This window comes from Condylura cristata, unplaced genomic scaffold (genome assembly GCF_000260355.1).
Source record: "Condylura cristata isolate star-nosed mole 26May11 unplaced genomic scaffold, ConCri1.0 scaffold00002, whole genome shotgun sequence".
NCBI lineage: Eukaryota > Metazoa > Chordata > Mammalia > Eulipotyphla > Talpidae > Condylura > Condylura cristata.
The window spans coordinates 13,856,657-13,875,905 of NW_004567103.1; positions in this window are offsets into that span (position 1 = coordinate 13,856,657).

A 19,249-nucleotide genomic window follows, 5' to 3' on the forward strand; every position below is an offset into this window, starting at 1 on the left:
GCTGATCTAGTATCAGCTATGACAAGTAATGGGAGCAAGAAGAGAAGGCTCTTTGGGGATAAATAGATGTGGAAAATTTAAGGAGCAAGAGAATGGAGTGTCATCTTAATTAGTGTGAAAGTTTTGGTAGGGAGATATTAAGGACATTGGCAATGTAAGATTACTGAAGGATTGATTTGGGATAGGGTATTGATGTGGAGGGAATTGGTGGCTTGATAGAGGGTTTGAGCAGGAAAACTTGGTACAAGAATTGGTGGGGGTGCAGTAATTGAATGCCTGGGTCATTTACTCATTACTTCAACAAGAACTAAAGATGTTTGCTTCTGCTCACCACACAGTCCTGCTTTTTGGTATTCGATCAGTGAAGTACCGTCCCGAGGGTTGAAGTGGAAGGATAGGCACATCAGAAAGTTCTGGTTACACTGGACTTCAGAGTTGTGTTGTGAATGTGTTGTGAATATTGGAGCATATGGGAAGTGTGAATGGTGAAAGTTAAGGCACCTTAGGAAGAGAATGAGGAATGGACATAGCTTTTATACAGGTCCAGGAAGGGGTGCCTTACGATGTAAGCTCATAACCCAGACCTGTTCTGGGAACATGTAGGGAGTGGAAGTTGGGGGGAGAGAATTTCAGACTTCGGGTATTGAATGTGTTTTCAGGCTTGTTTATTATGTCAGTCCCCCACCCCTTTCCTCTCTTCCTCCTCTTGCCCCTGCCCCTTTGAATTACATGGTTGTGAACTGTGCAGGTCTACATATTGTAGACTTTCTTCAACAATATATTGGCAGTTTTTTTTGGAGATTGTTGACCATTTGAAAAAAACTCACCAATGAACCAGTAATTTATAAGTAGTGAAAAGATTTTTCTTAATTTTTTTTTCTTTAAAATGTGTCATGGATGCATAAAGTATAAGACAGTAGTCTATTTTACCATTTGCTGACACAAAATATGCACAAATACATTATTAAAAGCTCAGATGAATCAAAATGTATGCAGCAAACACAGATCTTACTGTGAATAGTGCCACTCAATTAAAAGAAATGTAAGCAAATGTGATGGGTATGATAAGCTGTCTGGTGAACAGCAGGCTATTAGCAGTGACTTTTGGGGTAGTCAAAAGTTATACATGTCCCTTTGACTATATGGGGGTCAGCTTCTCTACCCCCTTTGAAGGACCAGTTATACTTGGTTGGAAGATCCTAACCATGAATGGAAAATGGCTGGTGAGAACATTTCTCAGTCCATGAGGTTGAAACACCAGTGGGACTTTCCACCTTTCCAAGATTTGCTGGGCTCTTTATTGGGTTGATAATCCTGTCCTGAGAATGCCTTCTATGGATATGGGATGAGGAAGCAACAGAGAATCTATCTCCTATGAGAATATGAATGAAAAGGGAAAGAACCTGTTGCCAAAATAATCCAAACACCCTTGCTGTGCATGAATCACAGGGAAGAAACTAGAATATCACTACTGATCCTCCTGCTCTAAATTGCCTGACTACTGTCCAATATGCTTCTCACAGCATCCCCACCCACCTGCTCACCAAACAGCCACCTCTATACCAATCAACATTTATTGAGCAGCTGTTTAAACAACATATAATACCCTGTGTTAGGTGCTATGAAAGAGAGCAAGATGAATGGGACCCAGCTTCCTCCCACACTGGAGCAGCTGGCTCGGTTATCTGCAGAGATGTTTGGTGATTACCACCACTCAAATGTCTCACCACCAACATCAATGCATCTGGTACGTCCCTGATGTCTGTGTTCATTGACCCACTTTCTCACAGTCTCACCCATTAGCCCTCTCATTTGAAGGCAGGGGGATAGAAGAAGTGATGTTCCCTGGATTTAAGATATATAAAGGACATGAGTTATGTCTAGCTTGACATTAGAGGGTGTGGGGGATACATGTCTTTCATAAAATGTAGGTTCGGTAACATTTTGACTCCACTCCATTTGCAGGGATGATCAGATATTTCCAAAAGGCACTGAGTAAAATCTAGCTTTGTTCATCTATACTTGCCATAAAACTCTCTCTCTGATGGTAATAGAGGTACTTTTTGGTCAGAAGAAGGGCATCTCTCAGTTACTTTTCACAGTTGGACACTGTTTGCAGTCCTGCTAGGCACAGGAAAAGTTTACTGGAAGCAAATCTGGGTCTGTTATCTGACACAAACTCAACATTTTTTTCTGTCAAGCAAATCATAGCCAGAAGAACCCAATTTTATTTCAGTGCAGAATTGATATATATATTTTTTCTGCAGTAGAGGCTAAGGGTATGGGAGGGACAGGCCGTTAGCTCATGAAATAACCTGCCATATGATTATGGCCTGGCTGGTCTTCATTGTGGCTGCCCTGATTCTGGTTCCTGATTCTCTCTAACTGGGCTACAGGAAGTATTTTCCCAAGGAACCAGTAGTGCAAGTAAAGCAAAAATGATAAATCATTCTATAGGAATGTCCATTTCCTTCACAGGAAACTCTGGCTCCCCACAACCACACCCACTACCCCAAGACTTGGATCTGAGCACAATAACAGAGATCCACAGTATATTTGTCAAATGCTGGTCATTATTTTATCTTAAATTATCCCACAGTTAAGCCAGGTTGAGTCTCCCTTGCTACCTCTCTATCATGGTCTCTTCTACTGCGTCAGAAGAGGATGAGACACATTCCCGCCTGTAGTTTCTTGGCCCACTGCAAGAATCCACTTGGATCAAAGGGCCTACATTTCTGAAAAAATTAGATTAAAGAAATATTCAGAGACCACATCTAGATATTACTTATCAGGATTTTTAACATCCATTGTGACATCTTACTGGCATAGAAGGCAGGAATTCTAGAATAGAAGGTAACACCAACTAATGTATGAAAAAGTGAGACTTACAAAATGCATTTCTGCTAAAACAAATGAGGGAAGGCATTTGGGATCTATGATCCAATTGTTTTTTCTACTCTAGAAAATAAATACTACTTATTACTCCCCCAAATTGTAACTTTCTAATTTAAAATTCTTCCTGTATATATAGCTCCACCAAACCTGCTTAATCCATAATTTTCTCAAGGAGACCTCAAAACTGACTATAATAAAAGAAGGTAGTGCCTTAGGCAATAAGAGAATGCCAGCCAACCTATTGCTGAGGGATTAGGAAGAATTCTTATTGTTCATGGAGTTGGCATGAGGACATGTGAAATCTCTTCAGCCTGACTCTTCTCTCCACAAGCACAGGGAATCCCATCAGCATGGCTATCAGCTGGTTTTGATGCAGAAAAAGTAGAAATAAAGGCATGGGATTATAATTCCATCTATTTAAAAATAGCAGCTGAGATCAGTCACTAGTAATGATGGCTGGGTACACGCACACAGACCTGAATGTGATGACAGTAGAATTTCTACTGATAGAAAGGCTGGCAATTTATATTTTCTTTCCCTGGGAAGCAGAAGAGAAGGCTAGGCTTTGGGGAGATTATGGAACTGTGTCAGAAACACCTGGCCCCCTAATATAAACATGCCCAAATGATATGGAAAACCAGAAAGTACCCTTGGTAGAATTGTCATAGTTTCTGATAGTCAGTCAGTATGTTGCTTTCAACTATCATCCCAATTGAGTTGAATCCAAGCTTTCTGGAACACGAAGAAGTCATCAACCATCTTCACAGATTGAAAAATCAAAAAGCAATTGGAGTTACTACAGAGGATTTAGAGGATGTACAAGTTCTGTAAGTTCACCTATTTCTCCTCTCTGTTGCTTCTGTAACTTCCATAACTGCAGCCCTCTGAATACATCATATGTGATGTCAAGCCCCCTCTTTTAGGGAGCACTGTACCAAAATGTACAAAATGCCAGGGCAAAGGACAGAAATTTCTTCTTGATGACTTCCCAGCATGTGACTGATACTAAATAAGTTCAGTATCATCCTCTTTAGCAAGTAATGCACTGTATTTTCAACTCAGAAGCAACAGAACTTGTCAGAGTTGAAGAGGGTATAAAAATGAAAACTTCATGAAGCCTGAACATTCAATTAGTAAAGAGCAGAGGAAACGGTAGAGTGAGGGGAAAGGAAGGGAGGAGAAGAAGAGGTTATTATATTGTAGATTATCTTGGCCCCAACCCAATGAGAAAATGCTGGAAGGCTGACTTGAGGCATCCTTGTGTACTGTATGGATCTTGGATAGGCTGCAGAGTTGCAATAGCCAGTCATCTCCACTCTGGACAAATTATAATAAGAGAATTAGTCTACATGGAAATGAAGAGGTTCACTTCTGTCCTGACCTGGACTTTGCAGCATAATGCTCTCAATTAGATGTAGCCAACAGGTTCTATTCAGTCCTACTGAGTGAATGGTAGAGTGGGAAGAACCACCTTCTCAGGAACTAAAGGATTAATGCCATGGGCTTTCCTATGACAGCTGGAAAACAAACCATGGAGAGGATGGATTATAGCTTGTTGCCTGAATGGTTAGGCTCAGAATAGTTAGTCCTCATATAAGGACTATCTTCAGTTGCTACCAAGAGGTTTAGGTCAAAGACAAGTCCACTCAACCCTTAGAGACTCTTAGGAAGAAAAGTATCTCAAATAGGCAGAGTGTTAGTGTAGAAAGGTAGAGTTTCGGGAAAACATTCATTCATGTAAACCATCCACATACGTGCATTAAGTTAGATCACTCTTTTTGAAATGCCTTTCTTCAAAATAGATATTATAAAAAGAAGAATAAGATTGAGAGGGGGAGGGAGAAGAACAGTATCTTGTGGCTTGGAATCCCAATCTCCCATTTATGTCTAGCAGATAAAAGTATAGAAAATTGAATCCTGGGGTAGGAGGAACAGCTACAGGGCAAAATCAAAGTACTGTTTCTCCTGCCACTGTCAACCCTTGTGGCTTACAGTATTTTACCAGCCTGCCTGCATTCCATTGGGGGTGCGTTGACCATGAGAACCTTTGAGTGGACAGCCTGGCAGATAGAAAGTCATTCTCTCTTTCCTCCTTGGACAATGCTAGTTAGCGATATGATTTCTCATCAGGTTGTGAACACCTGGCCTTACCAGCCACAAAAATAACCCATATTTTTGCCAGATAAATAAAAAGGAGCTTGCCTGATTTCCAACTCTGAGTGATTCAAATAAGGTGAATACTCAAATGGAATAGGAAAGGGAAAGAAAACATAGGAATGCAAAGAGAAGTAGCCATGGGCCAAGTCTCATTAGTTGGACAACACCATACAGTGAGTCAAAGATTAAATTAGACTGAAAAATTAGCTGGGAGAACCCATGATGTCTGGTATTAAGACAGTCATCTCCAGAGCAACAGGTCAGTGTTGCCATCACTTCTACAGAATAGAAACCCTGCGATTTTATTATTGCCCATTTCCTAATGGGCAAATGCACAATTGGCATTGGAAAAATGATCATAATTATCCCAATCTAAACAAATCTGCAAGATCCCATTTTTCATTACTGTGCACAAAGAGATGAGAGTCAAAAGTAAAGAATAACTAACAGTTCTGAGCCAAGACACTCCAGGGATTGCCAGCATCCCTCAGAAGCTAGGAAGAGGCAAGGGAGAATCCTCTCCAAAGTATTTCAAAGAACACATGGTCATCCAACAATTTGATTTTGAATTTCCAGTCTTCAAAATTGTGATGGAATATATTTCTGTTTCTCTAAAGTCACCAAGCTCGTGGCAATTTGTTACAGCAGCCCCAGGAAATCATTACAACCCTTTTCTCCCACTGCTGATGGAAATCTAGTCTCAAAAAAGGCCTTCATGGCAGTTGAAGAAGGGCCACAGGAAGCCCATAGTGAGTGAGATTAAGAGGAGAGAAGGCTGGGTAGAAAGCTCTACTAGAATATCCACACTTAACAAGGTATTCAGGTCACTCTGTGTTTTATGGACCCTGAAATCACTCCATAAAAACTGTGCTGCTAATGATTCAGTCCTCACTCAGCAAATTAGGAAAAGAAAGTAAGGAAGACATAAATAACATTTACTGAGAGTTTATTATATGCCAGGCAGTGGTTTTCACTTGCAATATTTCATTCAATTCCCCCAACAACCCTCTAAAATAAGGATGATTAGTATCCCTACTCCTCGCATGATGAAGTTGTTTCAAAAGAATTAAATGAATTTGCTCAAGGTCATGCAGTTGGTGGCAGAACCAGAATTTGACCTCAGGCAGTGACTGAAATACAGAGTTTAGAGACTGAGGCATTAGAGGCCCCTCAATCCAATTTGGATCCGATTTGGATTGGCCTCCACTATGTACTGGGGCATTAGCTGGCCCAAAGTCTTTTAGTAGAAAGTCAAGTTACTGGTCTCAACCAAATGCCTTCTGATGCCAGAATGTTAGCCAGGAGGTAGGCAGGATGACTGTCCTGGAGAAAACAGACCCTCTGAAGGGATTCATTAGCAAAGACACAAAGAAACAAACACTGGGGTTGGGGGAAAGATTTCAGTCACTGAACAGGCCTGAAGGCTCTGGTAAGATACAGTTCAGCTATAGGCCTCTCTGGTGGCATAAAGGGTTAAAGCACAGAACTATGAAGCTTTCCACAACCACTGCAGCATGAGTTCCGTCACTGGCCAGGGAGCTGACCCACATGGCAAAGCAGACCTCTCCTGACTTGCCCACTGCTCCCTTCAGTGGTGTTTTTCAGTAGATCTGCCTGTTCTGCTCCCCAGTCTGTCTCTGGAAAATCTTCTCACTGCTCCTGCACCTCTGGCCTATACCCCAGTTCTTGTATGCATAAATAAACAAAATATTAAAAATATATATATAGGCCCTCCCTGGTGGCGCAGCGGGTTAAAGCGCAGCACTGAGAATCTGAAGCCACTTCCGCATGAGTTCGATTCCCGCCTGCCCCGGAGGAGACCACATGGCGAGGCAGACCTCTCCTGACCCGCCCGCTGCTCCCCTCAGCAGTGTACTTCGTTGATCTGCCTGTTCTGCTCCCCACTCTGTCTCTGGTGAAGCCTCTCACCGCCCCTGAGCCTCTGGCCTGTACCCCAGTTCTGTATGCACAAATAAATAAATCTTTAAAAAAAAAAATATATATATATATATATATATATGGTCCAGCTGAAGGAAGGGCCCAGGATCATAGTCACGCCCTGAGAACCAACACAGAGATGTGAGAAGCAGGCAGTCACGGAGGTCTGCTCACAGTGGTACAATGGCTAGAGAGGGAGGGAGGGGGGTGAGGAATACTGTTTCCCAGTTCTTCAATTATTCTGGGTCATGGTTTGGGATAGTTTTGGGGTTTCAATTGTCCCCACCCCCCCCATGATATCTCATTTATTTCCCTCCATTCTTATACTTAGGAGGTTTTGTTTGTAGCTTCATGAGAATTATTTGGCAAGAATTGCATACCAGTGTTTCTAGACTCTTTGAGGAGGCCAGCACTTAAGATCAGGGAAGAAGACTGTAGGATGATGTGTGGGATGCTCTAGGGCAGGACGGTGAGCAAGACTGAGGTCTGGGATAGCTCCCTGTGGTGTTCAGTGGGGTGGAGAGCCTCTTGGAGGAACAGTCAAAGGGGCACCAGGTGACATGTCCCCAGCTTGACACCACAGTCCCACATCCTCCCCAGAGTCCTGTCCAGCCAAGAGAAATAGTGGAACCAAGAAAAGAGACCCGCAACTAGGCAACAATCCACTATACACATCCAGAACAACACTTTTTACATAGGCTGCAGCCAATCACATGTGCAGAATACATTCTTCTAGACCCATATATCCTGAGAGAAGGGTTTAATTTTCCTAGTGAGGGGGGAAGGAATAATTCCCAATGCAAACCCTTAATGAAACCTGATCTGAGCCAGCAGCAAGCCATTATAAGACCGAAACCAAAAGAAGCCTAGTGATGAAAATGGAAGGAAATTATATGAGCAAAAATATAGATCTCTTACCACTATTTATGTCTGTCAAAAGATTCAGCTGGTTGTCATAATTTATCATATGTGATCAAGAAAGCAAACACCATAAGAGCCAAAATTCATGATTTCTCTTAACCACGAAGCACCAGCTGTAAACCAAAACACCCTGCTACATCAATACATTTCTCATGGTGGACAACCATTCCCAGGCTATATTTGGGTTTGAACCAACAGTCTGAGCCTGGTAAGTGTGCAGCTGGAGAGTTTGCTAAGCTCCCACACCATTCAGTGCCAGAGACTTGAAAATGAGCATGTCTTTGTGAACACACGTAGTCAGGCTAGTTTTAAATCTTCTATTGTAGTCAGAGGATTCTAATTTAAATCATGACCTCTATGAGGTGAGGAGTTGTGTGTTTAATATCCATTATCTCCAAGAAGTAGCCCAGGAATTACTACATGATAAGTGCTCAATAACTTGTTAGGTGAAATAATGAGTACTATTGTGTTATATATGTTTTCTTCCCCCAGCACATACGCCTTTACCTAGTTGAGACCTAGTTCTGGAATGTATTCATAGCAGATGAAATGGCAACCTTATATATGTACACACCCTGAGGTTGATCTAAGGCAATGCCTGTCACCTTCCCTAGAAATTGAGCCTTATCATTCATGAAATGTGAAAAAGGTTTTTAAAACTCTTTACACTTTCCTCTTTATCTTTCTCCTTATTAAATGTAGACTTGAGAAATCTTCAAGTCTTCAGCATCCTTAGCTGAAAAATGTTAAGTGATACTCTGGAGAAAAGAGAGTAAGGCATGTTAAGACCTAGCTAAATAAATCCTGTCCTGAAGGAGCATGATCAAAGTGAGAAATCTTCAAGATCTCTGTGCTGCCCTGCCCAGCCCAGCTCATATGCTTTGTGACAGAGTGCTTGTCACATTGGAAGTCTTTTGCCAGAGAGACCCCTGGGTGGCTCCTTCCAGGAGCCCAGCATGGTTGGAAATTACTGAACAAGGTACCAGGTGCCAGATAATTGATAGAGAAACTCTACCAGCATGTATGTTTATTAAGCAGGGGTTCCCAGAATTCTGAAGGAGATAATTGCTAATGAACCTTACCAGAAACCTTGGAATTGAAGAGATCTACACAATGGCTTTTTAATTAAGTTGACCATATGTCCTAGGTTGGCTGGAACAGTTCCAGTTTATAATAACTGTCCTCCTGTCTTACCCTTTTGGCATTTGTTATGAATCATTCCATCTTAGGACAAAATAGCATCATTAGTACTTGCATTAAAATAAGTCAGAAGGGCTTTGGTTGAAATACAGTATGAACTCCCAGCTTCCTTCACACCCATGTTCACAATGTGTGAAACACAATGGAATACACAATCACATTTCAAAGCGAATAGCTAATCGATCTCTATTTTCCTGATTTTCCACATGTAACAAAATGGACATCTTTCTTTTGTGAGAACATGTTGGCTGTTCTCTAGTAAAATGCTTGGATGTGTTAACGTTGGGCATGGAAGTTCCTCTGTTCCAGGTAGCAGTGGCAGAAGGACTCTGCAGTGATACCCATGCCAGTCACTTGCTGTAACCAATGAGTTTTGTGTTCTGTGCCTTAAGCAGTAGTGAGCTCACAGGCCACAGGTTGGTGGAGGTCAGTAGAAATGGTGGAAATTTGCAGGTTTTGTATACGTAAGATGTTTGGAAGAAGTAGATTCTCTAAGTAGTTGCTGGAAGCATATAGAGAGTACTCGCTGTTCTTACTACAATACACCTATTGTTTATCTTACTATTTCATAACTTTGTAAGAAGATACTCAGAATTCATAAGAATAAAATTAAGAATAAAATGAATGGGAAATCAGGTACTGAATTTCCATTTTTCATGAAAGTTGACCTCAAAAATGAAACTTGCACAGTCTCCATTATTATGGGGCAACGTTAGCCAAGCACCATGAGGGTCACACTGCTATCATCACACACACAAACTAGAAAATACAGATTTGGAGAAGAATGATTAGTATCTCTTGAAAGTAACTGGGCTTGTTTAGGAGGAATGTGTCTAAAGGTGTCAATTTAACATGCCCGGTTACGGTATTTAGACATCACTGATGTCGAATAACTTTTCATTTAGAACAAATGGACTGTTCTAAATTCACTTTGCTCACTTTTGTTTCAAATTGTATTGATCGTTCAATATCATTTTTGGTACAACTTCATACCACCATATATGTAAATGCTTCTGAGCAGCTGCTGGAAGCATGTGAGAAGTACTCAATGTTCTTACTACAATAGCCTATTTCATTTATTATATGCTATACTTGCATCAAATTTCCAGTGCCAGGACCCTATCCATTCCCTTCCCTTTTCTCTACTTCCACTACCACCCCCGTTCCCTCTGGTAACCAGTATATCTTTCACAGTGTCTAAGATTTATTTTTGCTGTGTTTTCTTTGGTTGCTGTTTGTTTTCTTCAGTTATTTATATTCATCAAATGAGTAAAGCCATCTAGTTCCTGGTTTTCACTTTCTGACTTATTTCATGTAGCATAATCCCTTCAATATCTATCAGTTTAGTCCCCAAAGGCACTATCTCATCTTTTTAAATAGCTGAATAGTATTCCACTGAGTATTACGCCATACACTTTCTATCCAGTCATGTCAATGGACATTTGGGTCGGCTCCATGAGTTGGTTATTACGAAGATCGCTGTCGTGAATATAGTGGTGCACACATTGCTGGCATTGCTATTTTCATATTCACTGGCTAATTATCTAGAGTTGGAATGTGCTCGTGTCTTGTTTTCTTTTCATATAGAAGATTGCCCTTCAACATTTCTTTACAGAAGTTCTGGTGGTAGTAAACTTCATTAGCTTTTCTGTTTTGGAAAGTCATTATTTGTCCATCATATTTGAAAGATACTTTTTCAGGATGGCATGTTCTTGGCTGCCAATTTGAATCATTTAGACTTGTCAATATGCCTTTGCCTTTTCTTTTAGCTTTCACTGTGTGTGCTAAGATCTCTGATGAGTCTCAACTAGGAACTCTTGTATGTTACTCTCTGTTTTTACTCAGCAGCCTTAACGTTTTTTCTTTGTCTTTGACTTTTGATAATTTAACAATGATGTGTCTTGGTGAAAGTCATTTTGCCTTTAGAAATTTGGTGGTTCTTTTTTTGACTTCCATAATTAATCCTTTTCTTACTTTTAGAAGTTTGCAGCTATTATTTCTTTGAATAGAATCTCTGCTTTTCCCCCTTTCTTCACCCTTTGGACTCCTTATGCTTCCTTTTCTTTTAGAGTCTGACATTTCTCATAAAAAATGTCTTCATTTTCCTAAATCCTATTCCTTTCTCCTTATATGTGGTTCATTGGTAACATTTCAGTTTTCTAAAATTCTCTCTTCTGTAAAGAAAATTCAGTTTAAATCTACTTAATATGCCTTCCACATTTGTTCTCATTACAGTCAGTATCTCTTTTTGTGTTATTCTAATATCTTAAATCTTAAATATCTTAAATCTCTATAGTGCAAACCTCTCTTTGTTCCCGGGTCTTTTCCTACATCTTCCCCTGCCTTTCTGTTTGACTGTCCTTTGAAGACTATATTAAGTTGGATGGTAGTGATTCTAAAATATCTAAAATATTTTCCTGTTTGGTCCTTGAATTCTGTTTCCTTCATATAGGTCTCTGAACTTCTGTTATTCTCTTTCAGTTTTTCCATCTTGTGTTCAGATGTCCCTTGTTCCTTAGGCATGTGTGCTGCCCTGTTTGATTTTTCCCACTTAGGGTACTGTGTCTGGAGTTTTTTTTTATCTTCCTGTTTAACTTGGTGGCCAGTAAGGAATGGATGGCAATTTGGAGTCTATAGATTCAATCTCAGTCTTGATGTGATGGGAAGACTATTCCAGGTGCTGCCTCTCTGTCTTCTCCAGAGCAAGCTCTGTTCACTGCTTATTGAAGCCCAAATTCCAGGGCTTTCTCTCTGCCATGCTCACACTGCTGGTAGCCATATTCTCCACAATGGATTCAGTGGTCCCAGAACTCATGTGCTTGTAAGCCTGCACACCACTGAAATGAAAAGAGTCACTGAAAATACTTGCTGCAACAGTTCAGGCAATGCACTGATGTGTACAGTTCCCAGCTTGCTAGGTTGATTGGAATGGCTGCCATCTTGGCTGCAATTCCCTTTGTTTCTCCTTGTTCCTCCCCCAGCCCCCACCAACCAATAGCAAACCAGCAAACTCAGTGCAAAATATCTGTGTGCCCGTCCACTATGGCCACTGATGAACTGATGAATTCCCTGTGAGCAGGATTTAAATTTTCCTAGTTTTACTTTGGGGAAAGTTTTATCAAAATCTCTGTATTCCATTATGTTGTGGATAGGCTCACTTTTGATGTGATTTTTCTTGTTTCTACATAAGAAAAGAAGGTAAGCTATTATGAACTGACTTCATTAGTAGAATAGAACTTGACAGTTAAATTATTTCAATTCCGTATAAATGTGAATGATAGTTCAAACAAAATCAATTAATTTCAATATTTTTTGCATTCATTTCCTGAAAGCAAGCTACAGCCTTTTAAATTTCATTCTCTTGAAAGTGAAACATCTGACATGATTGCAAACATTGCTATAAATTCATTTAAAAAGTGCAATGTCATATGAAAAATTATCTTTTAATTACTATAAGTATATAAATTATATGCAGAGAATGCCATTGCTAAATTATAAAGTCAGTAGAGTGGAAATATCAAATTGATCATAATGCTATAATTTGGTTCAAACAAACATCAGTGTTCCAATGTTTAAAGGGATAGCTGTAGCCTGGAATATCATGTAGTTCCAGAAAGTAAGGAAGTGTTAATAAGCCACAGTGGTGGGGAATTAGAAAGAATTTCTAATATCCAAAGATGAACCAATTTGGGCAGCAGAATAATGACACTGGGTTATAAACCCAAAATATCAAATAAACACCCATGAATCCATACTGATATAAATAAATGATTGGATGTATAAATAAGTGGGTGAGAGGAGACACATAGTGTTTCTCCTTTGTCTAAATAACCTCTTTAGACATTTGACCTTCAGGAAGAATTTAGTGTCTCCTATTCCTACTCTTCATTATGAACTGCACTTAATGACTGACATCCAAACAGAGCTTGGAATGGAGAGAAAGTTAGCTTTAGAGCACACAACCTGTAAACTCTAAATTCATCTGGTGATTGAATTCAGCATAGCAGCTATAAGAAGTATTGATAGGTTATACCCAGGTGTGCAGTGATGAGTAGGGCTCTTCCTCTGTAGTGTTTCTTCCAAAACCCATAGCCTCAGTCTAACCATGAGAAACTCAGACTGGGGACATTCTATAAGACCCTTGGCTAGCACTCCTCTGAACTCTGAAGCTCATGAAAAAATAAGAAAACACAGAAATTTTTTTTAAAGATTTATTTATTTATGCTTTCAGAAGTGGGGTACAGGACGGTATACTGCAGGGGCAGTGATAAGATTCACCAGAGACAGTGGGGAGCAGAGCAGGCTGACCATGAAGTGCATTGCTGAGGGGAGCAGTGGGCGGGTCAGGAGAGGTTCTGCCATGCCATGTGGGTAACCTCAGGGATCAAACTCATGCTGAAGTGGCTCTCGCTTCTTAGTGCTGTGCTTTAATCTGCTGTGCCACCAGGGAGGGTCTGAAAAGACAGAAATTTGTATAGGCCAGAGGGAACCAAGGAGTTATATGATAGCTAGATGTGTCTTGGGTGGGAAACAAGAACAAACACAGAACACCACTTGGAAAACTGACAGCATTTGAATAGTGTGAAAATCAGTTAATAGTAACAATGGTTTCTTATGTTATCGTCTATTGTCATGTAAGATAATAACAATCAGTCAAACTGAGTTGAGGTCTTTGGGGGAACTCTGTCCTATCCTTGCAACTTTTCAACAAATCTAAAATTAAAGCAAAAATGTTATTAAACATATTAGATGTAGTGTTAAAAGATTAGAAATATTTTAATATGCACACAGAAAATTTCCACTATAAATGTTTATGAAAAAGCTAATATGTAATGCAGAATGATAATTTATCATGGCAAAAGACACATCAACCCTTTATTGCTCATATGCCAATGTTTTTGGAACACATGATCTGTCAGTGAATCGCTTTGTAAATCAACCTAAGTTTCTTTAGGGGCTTAACTTTTTGAAACAAGTTCACTATATTTTGTTTGTATATGACTCTGAATAAGTTGGAAACATTTCACTAAGATGTTTAATGAGTTAAAAGCCAAAAACATCCTAAATTGCATTGTTACTGAATTTTGGCTCCTGACAATATGTGTTACAAGAAGACAATGATAATCTCCCATTAAAATAAAAGGGAAAGCAGGCCTCGCTGGTGGCACAGTGGGTTCAAGCCCAGCACTGCAAGTGAGCTGCAGCTGCTTCAGTGTGAGTTTGAATCCCAGCCCCGGAGGTGAGCCACATGGCACAGCAGATCTCTGCTGACTTGCTCACTGCTCCCCTCAGCTGTGTACTTCGTCAGTCGGCCTGTTCTGCTCCCCACTCTGTCTCTGGTAAATCTCCTTAACTGCCCCTGCACCTCTGGCTTGTACCCCTCTTCTTTAGGCATAAATAAATAAATCTTTAAAAATAAATAAATAAAAGAGAAAGGGAACAAATTGTAGGGGGTTGGGGAAAGAAAGGAAGAGATGAAGAAAGGAGAGATTTTCCATGGTATATTTAGGACATAACCATACTAAAAATATATCCTTTGTTTATCTGAGATGCATATTTATGAGGACCTCCTCTGTTTTTATTTGCCTAATCTGGCAACCCTATTAGTGGAGAGATGACTGACTTTCAGTTCAGACTCAACTATTCAACACATTTCTGTGAGCTTCACCCTGTGTTAGATGTTGTGGATAAAAACATTACAAAAGACAAAAACTTATTGGTGGAAGACTTCAGTTCCTAATAAATTACTGTGTGGGCTTGAAGAAGTCACTTAACTTCTCTGAAATCCATGTCTTCCTCTGGAACATGGGAATAATTGCAGTCCTAGACTGATTTGCATATAAGTGGAGCTCTGATGGAGAAGATTTTGGGAAAGTCTCAGTTGTTAGACAAACCTGTATTTTAATTACTCCATTAAGCATCTTTGGCAACATTGGAAACAGGGCAGATCTGTGGCCAAGTCCCCTAAGTGTGTCCTAATAGAGCCAATAGTTTTGCCAGATTGCCTGCTCTCAAGAGCCAGCTTCCTCCCCCACCTCTTTCCCATCTTGTCAGTTACTCCCCCAGTCTGAATCTGTCCGTTGGAAGAGGTGGGAGGGATTCAAAGCCTGCAGCATCAACAGTGCTAACAGTTGGACCAACAGAGACAAACAAACTCCTCCTTTGTGTTGACAGAAGTTCTCTGATGGGGACAATTACAAAAATGAGCCAAACAGAATGCCTAAGTCAGTGATCTTCTCTGAGTGCCTGCTTAGTGCTTCCTGAACCGTGTATTCCTCGTGCTTAGGAGGATGGTAGACTCTTGAGTGAGTAGGTCTAGTCTGAAAGACTTCAGAATTATTGACCCTGGAGTGGTGACCAAGTCCTCCAGAGCCTGCAGAGTCAACCTTCCATGGCAAACAAGGGACCCATACACTCCATATCACCTCCTCTTGCGCCTCTGCTACCTCCACCACAGAGTGATGAAGTCCTACATCTATCTATCCTCGCGAAGCTAGAAGGTGGAGATGTTTTGCTAGCAAGGACATCGCGGGCTCATTGGAGATTGAGATCCCAGGCTGAGCCGCTTTAGTGCTTGTGTGTGTCAGGGACCTATGGCAAGTCAATCGCTGTTTAACTTAGAAATGTAAGGTGATGGTTAATACAGAATAAACCTTTTCTTAATGATGTTTTTAAAGAGTAAAGAATGCCACTTACCTTGTTTTATTCTTTTTCTGGATAGAAAATCTTTACTTAAATGGATTCTCAGATTGAGAAAAGCTGAGATGTTACCCTACCCAAAGCTACTGAAGTTGACAAAGTATCCATCAAGCATATATAGGAACATGGAATGAATAATTTGACAATGACTTTAGCACAAAAAATGTAAGGATGTGACCCGCAGTCACTGGAGACCTAGTGGCCATTTCAGCCCCTTCTTACCCAGGAACAGAGAATCCCCTTGCTGGGGTGGTGGCTGCTGCCGTGCCCAGGAGAGATCGTCTACCTACAGCTCCTGCAATGATGGAACTTTCTCTGTCACTCAGAGTCCTCCTGTCCCCTGCTTTGTGCTCTAGGACTTAGTCTTCTTCCCTGAGGTCCTTAACTTTTTTTTGTCTAATTGTTCAAAAGTCCCTAGAATACCGAGGTTTTTAAAATTAACTTCCATTAAGATTTTCATGGTTCAAGATCCTTGATAAAATGCCTCACTGATTTTGGAATGGTTTTGTCTGGTACTTGCTGCCGAGCTCAGGTCTCTTTTCTACATCCCTACTCTGCAGCAAGAAGTGGTTAGCCACTGTTCCTCACTGCCTTGAGGAAGGGCAAATTAAAAGGGACATTAACTCTCTCCCTCTCTTCTAATATCTTGTCAAAAGAAAACAACTTGAATGATTTTCACCAAATTCAAGGTACATATGTGCAATAATCTGCTAAAAGTGAAGCTCAACTTGAAATTAGCTTTGGGAGGCCTGGGGAACTGAAAAACTTGGGACAGTCACCTTGGGCAGGTTCCAAGGGCCACAAATCAGCAAAGAGATTAAGAGCACATGAACAGAGAAATAAAAGTTTAAATGCCCAAGTAAAAAGTCCTAGCACAGATGTTGGAACAACTTTACATAGCCCTGGGAGTCATGTGTGTGTGTGTGTGTTTGTTGTAATATTTACTATACACCATGTGCTAGTATGTTATATGAATTATATTGAACAAATAGCTAACATTTGCTATACAGAGACCTGTGTTGTGCCAGGCCTAATTCACAGATGGGGCAAAAGATCTAGAGAAGGTAATAGTTGTGTGACCTTGCAGCAAATTACTTATGTGGAAAGCTAAAATTTGAAATACTGACTACTCTGGAGTTACTTTTTGATGTACTGAAAAACGAATAAGCCTGCCTGGCCATGGTCTTATCTGTAGCCCCACTGGGGCCGCCTCATGTGGCAGTGCTTGCCGCTGTCTGCCAACGTGCTGTATGGTCTAAACTTGAGCAGAAGCCTGGCTGATCGGCTGTCTTCTGACCTGGAGGGAGAAACTTTCCAAATATAAGGTAGATGCAATTTTAGCAGGATGTAAAGAGGAACTTTCCTCCCTGGAGGTTTGGGTGACATCAGAATGGATAAGCAGGAAATCATATCCTCTACTTTCCAAGGGAACTTTAAAAATAGCAGCAGCCTCTTTCTGTTGGAATGGTGGTAACAGTATATCTGGGCCACATCTGTATCTGATGCCAACTCACCATTGTAATGCATCAGATCAGGAAGCAAATGCATTGGATGTCCCTTCACCCAAAGTCAAAGCCAGCTGATGACCATTGGCTGGACTGGTCAATGTGGGCAGCAGGTCACTTGTACCCTCTTCTGAATCATCGGTCTCCAATTGTGCAGTTTACTTTCCCCAACCATGATGTAATCCACGACGACTGAGCTTGAAGTGCGGGTAAGACTGGAGGACATCAGAGCTAAGCAGCTGTCCCATGTCCTCCTACACAGTGGAAAGAACTTGGTGCCTGCATACTCATTCCTTCACTAGGCACTGAGTGCATGACACTGGGTACTGGAGTCCTAGGGTGAGGAAGATGTACTCCTTGTCCTTGAGAAACTCACAGCCTAGTGCTCTGGGTTCTAATCCCAGCTAAGTATGATGATTATGTTACATCATACTTGTAGGATCATTTGACCTCATTCTGGAACTGACTCGTCTGAGACTGTTTGCCTGGGGTGGGCACCAACTTGATGATTGTATCCTGCTGTGTTACCTGCTTAGTATTTGCTAGGTCTGTGCTTCACATAGATCACATGACAAAGTGCTTCCTTTTACAAGGAGGGAGAGCACTGTGACTGGAGAGTAAAATTCCAGGGGGTGTAAAGCTGTAGTACAGGGATAAAATGTGGTTTCTGGAGCTCAGGGTATGGCTCTCTGGGAAATCTCAGTTGGATCCTGGAGATTAAGGAAGAGTTAGCCAACAGATTATGGGAATAGGAAAAGGAATTCCAGGCAAAGGGAAGATCATGAGCAAAGAGCAGGAGACCAGAGGGAAAGTGGTTGTTCAGGAGAATTATGAGCCATCTAATGTGGATGGAGGGCAAGAAGAAAGGAGCACAGGAAGAGGATGTAGGAAGGAGGTCGGGGGTAAAGGGATAGAAGGAGAAGATATGAGAGCAGAGGACGGAAAAGGAGAGGGAGAATACGGGAATATAGAAAGGGTTCAGAAGCAAAGCAGAAGGGAAAATTGGGGACAAGATTATGAAGAACAATTTTCTTTATGCTAAAGAATTGGATTTGATCTTGAGGAAACTAGAAGTTGGTGAGGGTCTGTGCAACAGATGTCTGAGGGGAACAAGACAGAGCAGTCCAGTTAGTGACCTTTAGGCTTAATGGAAAGAATTACCTTGCCTGCCTGACTTGCTGTGCTTTCCTCTTCCTCTCCCTTCCTCTCCCTTCTTCTCTCCTCCCCTCTCCTCCCCTCCTCTCCCCTCTCCTCCTCTCCATTCCTCTCCTCCCCTCTCCCTTCCCTTCTTCTCCTCTCTCTTCCCCACCTCTCCCCTTCCTTCCTTCTCCCCTCCACTCCCCAAATGTTCTCTTCTCTTCCTTCCTCTCCTCTAACCTCCTCCTCTCCATCCTCTCCCCTCCTCTCTCCTCTCTTCTCTTCTTTCTTCCTCTCCCCCCCACCCCTCTCCTCTCCCCTCCTCTCTCCTAAACTAGCCCTTTCTTCCTAATTGGTCCTTTCTTCTCTTATCATGCCTGGACCTCCCTTAGAGTTTTTGCTGCAGCCCTCTGGCTCTTTCTCCATCTGACACACAGGCCCAAGAACCTCCCTGCCTGGCCCCACTGCACCCCACTGCTTGCTGACACCTGTGCACCTCTGCCACCAGGTGGGTCTTCAGGGTAACCAGACATCTCCCAGTGGTCTCATTCCCTACTTTATCCCATTCAACTTCTTAGGGACATTAAAATTTAATAAATTTTTATTATAAAAATGCCAAAATTGCACCTTTCATTATAAAGAATTTAAATATTAATGATGCAGAATAGAAAGTGAAACATCATCAACTGCCCACTCACATCTCAGATAATTCCTCTTTGATTCCATGGGTTATGAAATTTGAAATTTGGGATCATTTTAATATATTCTGTATACATACAGACACACACACACACACA